Genomic DNA, 12,803 nt, shown 5'->3' with positions numbered 1-12,803 from the left:
ATTCAGTTGAGGTCATGCTGGACTAGGGTGGGCCCTGTATCCAATATGACTGGTGTCCCTAAGAGGAGGAAAAAGACGAAGGGACAGACAAGGCAGAGGAGGCCCTGTGACATGTGATGACTGAGGCAGAGCTGGCGAGATGTGGCTGCAAGCCAAGGAGTCTAAGGAGTTCAGCAGAGAGAGAAGGATCATGCCCGAAGCCATCAGAGGGAAGCAGCTCTGTGGACACCTTGGGTTTGGATTTCCGGCCTCCAGAATCTTGAGAGAATAACTTTTTGTTGTTTCAAGCCACCTATTTGTGCTCATTTGTTCTGGAAGCCACAGGAAACTAGTCCAGGGCTAGAGCTGTGGCAGGTCACCGGGAGACGCCAGCCCCCAGTGCGCGAGATTGGCAGGCGCTCAATCCCAGGTCATGCTCGGCATCGACTGGGTCTGGGCCAGTGAAGTCACCTCTCCACGCCTCAGTTTCCTTCTGAAAGGGAACGAGAGTCACAAGCAGCCCACGGGCTGTCTGTCTGTCGCGTGGACTGAAGGGAATGGGACGCTGGCGCCAGCCTGATGCACAGCGGCACCTGGGTTCCAGGCCGGCACGGCAGGCCTCTCTGGCTTCGCTGGCCTCAGTCTCCTGGTTTGTGAAAGGAGCCTGTGGAGAGATCAATGCAGCGGATGAGCCGAGAGCGTCGTGTTAGGGGACGTCAGCCCGACTCGGAAGGCGAGGGGTATTTTACGTGGATGCCGGAGAGGAACGAGGGAAAGCGAGGTGGAGAGGAGCTTGTGACGAGATGGGAGACCCGAAGGACAGAGCGAGGGGCGGGGGGTGCTGGGATGACACCGACCACGTTGTGTTGTCACACTTGCGAGCGTTCAGAGGGGGAGCAGCGGTCTCCGTCACTGAGGGTAACGATCCTGCACCGGTAGAAACGGAAGCAAAGCAAAGGAACGAAGAGAGGGGCTGAGACAGCGCGGCACCTTTGGCGTCTTCCCCACTCGTGGCGAGACCGCGATTTAGGAGGCAGAGGGACCTGAGTGGGTGCAAAGCCAGTGGTGAATCTAGAGCGCCGGCCCTTGGCCTGCGCCCTGTACAACCCGGGAGCGGCGAAGCGCAGGCAGAAGAGGAGCCAAGCCGGCGCCTCCCGCCCGGCTCGCAAGCGCAGGCCGGGCCTCGGCTGGTCACAGCGGTCCTGCGGGCCGGCGGAGCTGCGGGGTGGGCTGGGGTGCTGAAGCCTCTGACGAGGAGACCGACGGCCCACAGGTGCCCCGGGAGAGGATCCTGTTGAATAAGTGAGTGAAGTGATGAACAAGTGGGCGGGCCTGGGAAGGCAGGACGCCCCCAGGACTCCGAGGTGGCCGGCCGGGTCTGCCCGTTCCCTGGCTCGGTGCCAGTATTCCTCCTGGAAGCAGGCTCCCAGGCACCGGGGTGCCTAATGCACAGGCCCTGGGTCCTCATGGGTGGCCGAGCCCCGTGCCAGCCTCACCTGGTCTGCAGGAGGCGGCCTCCCGCCGGCCTGCACCCCGTTGCTGCTGGAATGCAGACTCCGGGAGACCAGAGTCCTGGCCTGCAGCGTCTTGGTGTCCTGGAAGCTCTCTGCCATTGTCGTCACCGTGCCTGTGAAGGAAACCAGAACGCGGCACCCCAGTGGCCTCCGTTTTGAGCTGAGGACGAGAAACAGCAACAAGAGAGAAGGTCTTTCTGTCCTCCCTACGCCCGCCTCAAGCTGAGGCCCAAGGGCCTGAGGCAAGCTCTCCACGGAGTCCCCTGTCTTCCCTCCTGCCAGCCCCCGTTCCCCACTGTGGTACACACCGCACCCTAATGAGCCTACTTGGTCTTCTCTCGTTAATTGACTTTAGGTCCCTGCTGTGAACTTTGAGGATTGTCTTAACTAACTTTCTGTTGCTGTGACCAAGACAACTGAAGAGAACAACTCTGCTCTCCATTTCAGAGGTTCAGTCCATGGTCAACTGACTCCACGCGGCTCTGGGCCCCAGGTGAGCAGAACATCATGGCGGGCGGGCATGGAGGAGGAGAGCAGCGTGGAACCTGACAGTCGCGGCGCAGACAGCGCTCCGTCCAACAGAGACAAAATATAGACCCCAAACTCACACCCCCGGTGACCCACCTCCTCCAGTCACACCCTACCTGCCTATAGCTGTTGGGGTGCATTTGAAATCAATCACAGGCTCCGTCTTGAAGCAGGACATGAAACTTTATTCACCAGCACGTCAAGGGACAGCAACCAAGTTCCCCCGCCCACCTCGACCCCTTGCAGAGGGTAGGGTATCTCCTTTGTAGCCCCAAACCACAAGCTATGAGTAAGTCAAAATCATAGCACCATAGGAAGTGGGTCAGAATGACCCAGTTCAGGGCACAGTACACTGCCCAAGAAACCTGGGAACTGGAAGAGAACATGTTACGTTGTATAAGAAGAACAGAAACGTTTGTGGCTGTCATGCGTTGCCAAACAGGTGCTTAGCAGGTGGGCTGCCTGGGTGGGGCTTTTACACGGGGGAAGCATGTCTTACGTGACATGGAGTCTCAGGGTAAAATGGGGTGTGTCTGGTCCAGGCACACATAGCTTGGCCGACCACACAGTTACCGCCCAGTTAACCTGTATCAGTGATGGATTCCCTGATCAGGGTGCGCCTCTCACGGTTCAGCCCCTGCCCCTCTGAACATTCCTGCACTGTCTCATGGGTGCTCTGCTAGGGGACACCTCATGTCTGCACCATAACCAGAGCTGAAGAGAGCCATATTTCCTCCCCACCATGTCCTTTGTATCGAATCTCTCTGTGCCCCTTGTTTATAAGGACCCTGGTGATTGCACTTGGGACTCACCCAAGTAATCTGGGATCACAGCCCCACCTCAGGATCCTTAACTTTATCTCATCTCTAAAGTCCCCTTTGCCATACAAGGTGCCTCCACAGGGGCAAGGGACCAAGTCCTGGACAGCCCTGGTCCAGCTGACCACAGGGACCTCACAGAGGCCTCTATGCAGCAGGGCTGCGGGAAGTCAGGACTAAGCAGCGCTGTCAGCAGCTCACCTGCCACGGGGGAGGCAAGGGGCTCTCCAGTGACCGGGCAGTGGGGAGGGGCAGGCTGCAAAGAACCCTGGGGTGGATGGCAGGCTGGGTGTCGGCCTTGGTCAGACCAGATACAGCCAAGAGCACACGTCACCATGGAGGCTGCGATCGCCTCCTTACACCACCCGCGACTGGCCACGGCGTGCGTGCTGGAGTGCCACATAGCCTAGACCCCAGGAGAGGCCGCGAGGGGGAGCGGGAGAGAGGGGCCAGCCAGCCCAGCCCCACCCCACACCGGAACTGGAAGCTGTCTCAGGTGTGGGGCTGAAGCCCAGGCAGCCAACGACCCGACCCGATGTTCCCTGCCTGGGTCCTGGCACATTCCGGTTGCCTGAGCAACTGGAGGAAGCAGGGCCAGCCAGGCTCCCACCCAGGCCGGGTTTAAGGGGCGGAGGTGAGAAGGAAGGGCTTGCTTCTGTCACCTTCACATGCCTCCAGCTCCACTCTGGCTGCACAGCCCTTCCCCTCCCGGGCCCAGGCAGGCCTGGCCGTAGTCTGACCTGGCAGTGACGGCGATCCCACGAGCGAGTTAGTTCTTCTGTCTGGAAGAGTCTCTGGCTGGCATGGGGGCGGAGGCTGCTCATCTCACCAGCCTGATCACCAGGAGGCTTTTCTCCAAGAGGGGCCACCTGGGCCTCGAGGAGGGAGCGTTCAGCACTTGGCCCCGCAGGCAGGTGGGTCAGCTTCTGGGTCCTCTCCCGGGAGTTCTGGAAAGCACCTGGGCTGGGCCGGGCTCCACGGTGTCCACTGCCCAATCATCCCATCATGGCGGGTGCTTGAGATCCACAGGAGAGCAGGCGCCTCTGAGACTAAGACTCTCCCATAGAGCAGTTCTTCTTCTGCCTTTGTCTGGAATGTTCTGGAACACAGGTCTCTGTAAGCATGGACGGGCAGCAGGCACACTGATTTAGCTCCGTGGAGCTACTGGGTGGGGGCATGCTGTGAACCCTTGGGTGTCTCGTGGTCGGGTGGGCGGGCCAGGCAAGGGAACCAGGAAGCCCAGGTGGGGTGGCAAGTCCACATGTCCGCTGGCCCCCTGGACCAGGCTGCAGGTGAGCCTGTGAACGACCACCCCATGTCCACCCACCCCCAGTGTGTGGAGGAAGATGGGCAAACTCGCCTCAGGAGCACGGCAGGGCTGAGAGCCAGGGCCGCTGCTGGCCACATTTGCACTGTGTGCTAGGCTGCCTCCAGGGGCAGGTCTTGGGCGGGAAGAGGAGGGCCGCGTGGGCACCCTGGTGGCTGAGGCATGTGTGGACAGGCGAGGGGCGAGTCCGGGGGTCCATAACAGATGAGGATAGGAACGGGGTCTGCAGGGACGAGTGGGGCGCAGGGAGCCGGGGACATGGCTGAAGTGGAGTCTGAGTGACCTGCTTCTACTTCCCGTGTAGCACAGCGCTGCTGTTCCAGGCCAGACCTCGGGAACCAGGGAACACCACCGTGTGGGATCCCAAGCTCCCTCTGACCCTGGTCCATCACCTTGACCTGGTCGGTGGCCAGGGCATTTTCTGAGGCCTGAGGCTTTGCCCTGGACCCTTGTCACAGGCTTTGAGCGTCTCTGGCTGGCTCCGGGCCACCCCCTCCCTCCTCTGACCTTAAGCGTCAGGGCTCCTGGGGGGCAGGACCGTGATGGCCTGCGCCCTTGGTTCTGTTTGAAGAGCTCATCCATCTGACTCCACCACGGTCCAGTCCAGCTTCCTTCCACCCGCTGGGCTCTACCCCTCGACCCACCTTCAGCCCGGGACAGTCTGTAGTCCCCCCCACCAAGTCCCTCCCAGGGACACTGGCTGACCACAGGACACTCTGCTCCCCTCTCCCCTGCTGCACCTGCCACCCCAGTGCCACGCCTGGTTCTGGCCCTGTCTGGCTCCCTGGAGAAGGAAAGCCCCTCTGGCTTTGGGACGCCTACAGCCCTCCCGCTGAGCCCGCTCCTATGCAGGCCCCTCCCTCCCGCCTCCCGCGACAATCCTGCCTGGTAGTCTCTCCTCCCCCAAGTCCAGATGTGGTGCTTTTTGTTGTTGTTTTTTGTTGTTGTTGTTATTTGTTTGTTATCAGAAATTGAACCCATGGGCACTTAACCACTGAGCCACATCCCCAGCCCCTTTTAATATTTTATTTAGTGACAGGGTCTAGCTGAGTTGCTTAGGCTCGGTTGCTGAGGCTGGCCTTGAACTTGCAGTCCTCCTGCCTCAGTCTCCCAAGCTGCTGGGATTACAGGTGTGCATGCGCCAGCCTGCCACCCCAGCCTGGCCAGATGTGCTCATTTCACGTGTGCTCATTTCTCTTTTTCTTAAATTTGTGGTTAAAAAAAAAAGTGACAAAAAATCACCACATGAGCCATCCACAGAGCCCAGAGCAGCGAGGTTCAGCATGCACGCTCCTGTGCAGCTACGGCTCCGCCTCCGTCTCCAGAGCATCTTCCACTTCCCGACCTGAAGCTCTGTCCCCAGCTCTGGCACCCTCCACGCCACTGCCCGTCTCTGTGAATCTGGCCGCTCTGTGTGTTTGACCCCTTCCCGAGGTGTAACTCTGGGGGAACGTGAGGAGTATTCCCCATTTGGTTTGTGCATTTGTCTGTCGCTGGGGCTGTGGTTCCGTCCACCTCTGCTATTGTGAATGGGGAGGGCTGCTATAGACGGGAGGGTCCAAACTCTACCTTCAAATTTTCTGGGTATGTACCTGGAAGTGGAGCTGCTGGTTCAATTTCTAATTCTTTTAAAGTTTTTTAAATGTGTTCTAATTAGTTACATCTGACAGTACAATGCATTCTGACACATCCTACATAGATGGAGTGTAGCTTCTCATTCTATGGCTGTACGCTGTACACGACGCAGAATCACACGGGTTATGTACACATATATATGTACGTAGGGTCATGAATTTCTAATTCTTGGTGTCGGTTATTTTTAAAAATTAATTTCTAATTTAAAAGAGTGTCCACAGCGTCTCTGTTCCATTTCCCACAGCAGCAGCGTCGTTCCCACTGACCCTGGACACCAGTCCCAACCCCTCTCTGTCTTACCAACACTGGCCATTTCCTGTCTGTTCTCGATAGAACTCCTCCTAATGGATGTGAGGTCAGAGGTGTTTTCATCTCACATGGTCAATAACTCTGCGCACTGACCATGCCCAGAGCCCAGCGGCAGCAAGAGGAGGGGAACCTGGGCTGTTTCACCACGAGGGCAAGAAAGTGCCCCTTCGCTGCACCTCTGCCCCGAGAGGCCCAGGCCTCGTGGACATCGCCCGGCATGGGGAGTGAGCAGTAACATCCGCAACCCACACCCACAACCAGAGAGAGGGAAGAGTTGAGCAACCAACTCAGAGACCCTCAGCTTGAGAACAAAACACAAAGGGTGTGAGAACCAAGGCCTGGAGGCCGGCAGAAGGCAGGGTGCTGTGGACCCCTGCAGGGCTTGGAGCTGCTGCGCTGATCTCTGTAGCAGCCGGTGCCTTGGTCCCTCCCTTGCCCTGGAGGGTCCTGAAGCCCAGCTGAGCTCAGAGAGAACTGCTGGGATGCAGGTCCTGGGCGGGCACAAGAAAGAAGGCTTTTACAAAGGAAGCAGGCCAGGCCCAGAGACATCACATGCTTTCCCCGAGATCACAGAGCAGAAGGGAAAGAACGAAATCACAGCTGGCCTCTCAGCCAAGTGGCAAGTGAATCCAGAGTACATGTGCAGCTTCCTTCTGCTTCTTCGCCACCTTGCTGGCAGCATCTGGGGAACAGGACGGTCCTGGGAAACAGGACTGGCCTGGCCCCGTGTTTTGGCTGAAGCTCGCAGTCCACATATTTCCAGATCAGCTACTTCTCTAGAATGAAAACCAATCCCAGCTGCTGTAAGAGGATTGTGAAATCTTAAAACCACAGGGCAGGAGGGAAACTTGGTCTCTGGTCTACTGCTTTTCAAAATTATGATTTAATGGGAAAAAAAAAATCAGTGGTTAAAAAATAAAAGGTAGAAAAATATATAAGTAAAAAAGTAATTTTAATTTTTAAGCACTACTGGGAGACAGGTGCTGCGCTAAAACCCCCCTGGATCTGTCAGCTCTGTGAGGTGGCCAGCTTAGCATTCATGAAATGTGGAGGTTCCACTAACAGATTCCCTTCCTGCTTTGGCCACCAGGAATCTCATGGTTAACAAGGGAGCTCATGTGTGTTCACTGGCAGGACCGGTGTGTGCTAGCTTGCTCGGGTTGCCGTAACAGAGCACCATAAACCGAGGAAACTGAACAACAGAAGCAAATCATCTCATATTCTGGAGGCTAGAAGTCTGCCATCAAGGCGTCAGCAGGGCCGCGCTCTGGAGCTTCCCGGAAGGCTGTGCTCCCAGCCTCTCCCAGCTTCTGAGGGTTTCCTGGCCTGTGGCAGCAGAACTACATACACCCTTCACTGTGTGTTTGTGTCCACATTTCTCCTTTTTATGAGGACATCGGGCATATCGGATTAGGGACCCGCCCTGCTCCAGTGTGACCTCATCTTAACCTCATTATGTCCAAATGACCCAATTTCCGAGGGAGGCCACATTCTGAGTTCTTAGGACATCAGCGTGTGAAGTTTTGAAGGACATGGCCTTCTGCTTCCTGTGTCCCCAGGTGAACACGGACGGCCTTCTGCTTCCTACGTCCTGGCATGGACACGGCCTTCTGTGAGAATTACCGTCAGGTCCATGACCTGGTCACTGAGCATACTGTCATGGAGTACATGTGCTGCTGACCTTTGGGCCACCCCCAGGCTTCCCAGCCACCTGCTCCCCCACAGATGTAAGAGTCCCTCCATGCCGCACATGCTGACCACTCCTGTTTCTAGCTCCATCTTGTGGGCTGAGTTGTGTCCCCCCCAAATTCCTATGTTGAAGTCCTAGTCCCCAGGACCACAGAAAGTGACTGTATTTGGAGACAGGACCTTTAGAGAGGCGGTTAAGGAAAATGAGGTCATTTGCGTGGGCTCTTGTCCAACCTTATAAGACACTAGGCCACAGACACACGGAAGGACCATGTGAGGACACAGGAAGAGGACTGCTTTGGAGGAGCAGCCGCCCACGCCGTGACCGCAGGCCTGGCCTCCAGAGCCGTGAGACAGCACCCCTCTGCTCTGACGGCCTCCGTCCGTGGCGCTCTGGGAAGCGTGAGCAGTGTGTCCGCCATGGAGAACCCACCAAATTCAGCCATCAACTAAACAGGAAGGAAAGATTTTGTCTAAATCTGGACAAACCTCAATTTCAGAGATGCGTTGAAAATAATTTTCAAGAAGGGTAAAATCACGCCTCTCTTACTTGTATGAAAACAAACGTGTTGGAGATTTTATTCTGCTTGTCAATCAGTGGGGGAGGCGGCAGGTGTCCTAACCGGATGAAGGAGAATCCCAGAACGGCCACGCGGGGATGAAGGTGAAGAGGAGGCAGCCTGGCTTTGCCCAGGGCGAGCGCCTCTTCACCACTGGGGACCTTCCACTTATCAATGGCCGTGGGCAGGAATCGGCCTGGAAGGAGCTGGGAGGACGGCGTGGCTCTCCACCCAGCTCCCGTGTGCCTGGCTGCAGCTGGAGGAGGCCGGTGGGGAGGGCTGTCACTCGCCTGCGGTGGCCGTCCTGGGGAGCCCGTCCCACACAGCCCCTCAGCAGAGCACTCCCGTCCCCCGCTGGCGCTCGGCTGTGCCCTTTTGAATCATTCTTTGTCCTCCAAAAGGTGCCTACTGGAGGCAGAAATAGCGGCGCTAACTGTGATTTATTAAGTGGCTGTCACCTGCCCAGTTCAGGACCAGGCACTCCGTGTGCATTCTCCTCGCGTAGATTTCATCTTCACTCTCTGTGTTTGCATGCGAACTTATTTGTATGTGTAAATATATAAAATGAGGGTGCACAGGCAGCACGTGTAGGTATGCGTGCACACGTATGTGTCATGGGGTCTTGAAATAATTTACGTCCATTTGCAGGCAGGAATGTAAGAGAGAATCATAGTTTTAAATAGCTGGATGAGGAAAAGAGGGAGGAAGGAAGAGTGGGGTGGAGCTGCGTTCCCTCCAGACCTTCTGTGAACAGAACCACCCTGAGCGACAAATGGCACTGTGCTGATTTTCAGAGATAAATCAGATTTTTTATCATCATTCGAAGGCTTATCAGAGTTAATATTTATAATAGATGTATAGTATTTCCAGAAAGGCCGGAACAACAGTGCTGACATGCGAACATGTGTTTAATGGTGCCTGTTTTATGGATGAGGACACTCGGTGTCACCAGGTCACAGTGCTGAGGCTCCGCCTGCTCCACGGGTCGCCCGTCACCCCAGCTGTCAGGCTTGTGTTCTGCACCGGGTTCCACTTGTCCTACGAGGTTCGGTGGAGGAGATCCCAACTTGTTCCCCGCAGCCTGCTTGAGTACCGGGCCTTCTCCATGGTCTTGGAGATGCCTCCGCCTCAGGCAGGGATTGGGAACGTCACAGAAGCATGCAGAGAGCAGCGAGGAACTGGCCCTACTGGGCCATGCAGGATGGTCCTGAAACAAGGCACTAGACTCGAAAGCCAGGATTTGGTTGGAGAGACAGGATTTTCAAAAATTCTTTTATCTTGTCCTTTTGCACCTCATAGGCCCCTTGCCAGTCTAGAGCCGGCTCAGGAGTCCAGAGGCTGCCGGAAGATACGGGAGATCAGGGACCTGAGGCAGGAGAACAGAGGGTGTGGGGCACGAGGTTGGGACAGGAGCCACTTCTCCCCCACTCCAGGGGCCCCTGTGGTGCTTTAACTCAGGAGCACTCAGGCCCCCACTTCCTGATGAGCAGAGGAGAGGGAGGCCTCAGGTCCCCTGATCCCCAAGTTACCTACACCTGGTGACTGTGGAGGAGGCCAGGTCGGGCCTGCAGAGGATGGCTGACCCTCCCTGCTCTCAGGTCGTGGACCATGTGGGTGGTTCCTGGAGAGGAGGCTGGAGATACGAGTACAGCGCTACAACAGGCCAGCCTGGTGGAAGACGTGGCCAACTCCAAGGCCAGCAGACGGTAGGGGGAGGGGCCTAGGAACAGACAGGCCTGGTCCCCAGGATCTGAGCAAGCTGAGGGACCCTTGCGAGGGGTCAGCAGGGCATTAGCTTTCTGAGTAGCCAGGATGTGGCCCAGGGACCCTGACTCCTCCCACCCAGCAGTGTGGGTAAACCACAGGTCCCCAGTACCCAGTCCAGGTTGGCAGGGCACTAAGGGGGCTGAGAGGGCAAGACCCTCCAGGAACCCCAAGTTATGTACGCCCAAGCTTCAAACTGGATCAGACGCTTTGTTTCTTTTTCTGTACTGCCTCACCTCAGAAAGAATCCAGAAATTATAATTATCTGCACACCCAAGTGTAGTGTGAATTAGATTTTGAGACCTTGATACTTGGAGTCTTTCAAACATGAGTAACTCACCTCTTTTGCTAGGGCTGCTGTAGCAAAGTACCACAAACTCAGGCTTCAACAGCAGCCGCTGATCACTGGGATGGTGCGGGGTCAGAGCTGGCTCCTTCTGAGGGCCCTGCTTTGTCTGTGACTGTTTCAGCCCCATCTCTGATGATGTCCTTGCTGTGTGCATGACTCTGTGATCGATTCCCCCTTCTTATAAGGACACCAGTCATATTGGATGGGGAACCCCTCCAGCGCGACCTCATTTAACTCTGACATCTGCAGTGACCCTATTTCCAGTGTGGCATCCTGAAGTAGGACTTCAGCATCTGAATTCCGGGAGGGTAAAATTCAGCCCGTAGCAGTCACTAAGCTTTGCTTGGATTTTAGGTAAAATTATTACTGGTCGTGTGAACAATGGTAAGAGATTATGTTGTTTAATAGCAAATCCTCTGCTCTCCATCACAGCTATCTCTTACATGCCAGACGCTCTCCAGGCAGGAAAAGATCACAGTGAACCAAATGGTGAGGTTGTCCCCATAGAGAATGGTAACAAAGGTCCCTTCACTTCCTTGGGGCTCCAGCCTGGCCCTTTGTAAGCCATTTCCTTCAGCAACCGCAGAGCAGCCCTAGGAGGACATGTCGCTCCCTGTGCTGGGCTTGAACCCAGGACCTCACACTGGCAAGGCAGGTGCTCCACTTGAGCCACACCCTCATCCCTTCATTTTATTTTGAGACAGGGTCTTGCTCAGTTGCCCAGGCTGGCCTTGAACTTGCAATCCTCCTGCTTCAGCCTCTCCAGGAACTGGGGTTACAGACATGTGCCATGACGCCTGGCTCCTCCCTGCATTGTGTGTGGGAGAAAACTGAGGAAGAGTCCAGGTCACAGCAGGGTCAACTCCCCTGTGGATCAGCACCATTTGACCTCAGTTTAAATCCATGCCTACAGTTACCACATTGCCTAAACAAAAATCAGGACCCACATTGTAAGTGTTCAAGGTGGAACTGGACTGAAGAATGTTCCAGAACACCTGACCCTGTGTTCCTGTTCCCGCTTCTTCAGCAAGAAGCAGAAATAGGAGTCTGAGCCCCACCTTGGCCCTTGACACTTGATCTGGATCCAGTGGGGGTGTGGCCAGTGGGTACACAAGCCCTTTCCAGCCTCACAACTGTCCTGTGGGACATGGTCACTGTTAGCATCCTCATTGTAACAAAATGTGCACAACATAAAATGCACCTTTTAAATTAAGAAGCACATTCCAGTGGACTTGGGTTCATGCACAGGTTTGTGGAGGGGACAAGGAGAGAGGGGGGAGGAGGGAGAGAGAAGGAGAGGAAGAGAGGAAGGGGGGGAGGGGGAGAGGGAGAGGGAGGAGGCAGGGGGAGGAGGCAGGGGGAAGTGGAGAGGGGAAGAGATCTGGTGCTTCTTACCAGGACAGTCATATTGGGTCAGGGCCCATGACCTCATTTAACCTGATGACCCATTTAACCATACTTACCTCCTCAAAGGCCCTGTCTCCAGATACATCCCCACGAGGGCTTAGCATTTAGGGCTGGCAAGGGGCACATCCTATCCATAGCAACCACTCCGGTTCCAGAACGTTCTCATCATCTCAAACCAAAGCCTGGTAGCAGGAAGCAGTCATTCCCCACCCCACCCCGTCCCTGTGTCTGCGGGCTGGCCTGCACTGGACAGGTCACAGAAGGCTTTGTGTCTGGCACGTCTCGTGCGGCATGATGTTTTCGTTTCAGCCTGGCTTAGAGCTATTTTTCAACCCCTTTTTATCGCCAGAGTCATGAGGCCCAGATGCCCACGGTTGCAGGTGGGTTTCCCTCTCGAGCGCTGGGAGGGCAGGGGCCTGGACCGTGCTGACCGGACACAGCGCCGACACTGGAGTCTGGGGTGTAGAGGGCTCGCAGCAAGGCTGAGACAACCGGGCAGGTGACTTCCCTTCTTGGGACACGTTCCTCCAAACCGGCGAGGGGCCGGCCATGGCACCACAGGCCCCTGGCTCTGCCACCTGCACAGGGCTGCAGGAGTGCCACGCGGCCAGGAGGAGCCTTGTCAGCCTTTAGCTGTCGCCCAGCCCAGCTGCGTGTCCGCGCTGTGTGGTGATGCTGCCACCTGGTGGCTGCAGGGAGCCCGCACAGAACAGCCTGGTGGCGGGGCCTCCAGCACCTGCTACCCACCCAGGACTCTGTGGCGCCCTGGCACATCCTCAGCGGGGGCAGGGCGAGGGGGGAGCTCTACACAGGGATTCGGAACGTTGGTGCCAACATCCTCGGACCAGGGAAGGGGTTCATGACGGCTTTGTGCCCCACGAAGAGGCACGCAGATCAAGCAGCACGTGCGTTGGGTGCCAGGGC

This window comes from Sciurus vulgaris, assembly GCF_902686455.1.
Source record: "Sciurus vulgaris genome assembly, chromosome: 9".
Lineage (NCBI taxonomy): Eukaryota > Metazoa > Chordata > Mammalia > Rodentia > Sciuridae > Sciurus > Sciurus vulgaris.
The sequence above is the reverse complement of the archived record's forward strand: the minus strand, read 5'-3'. Positions refer to the sequence as shown.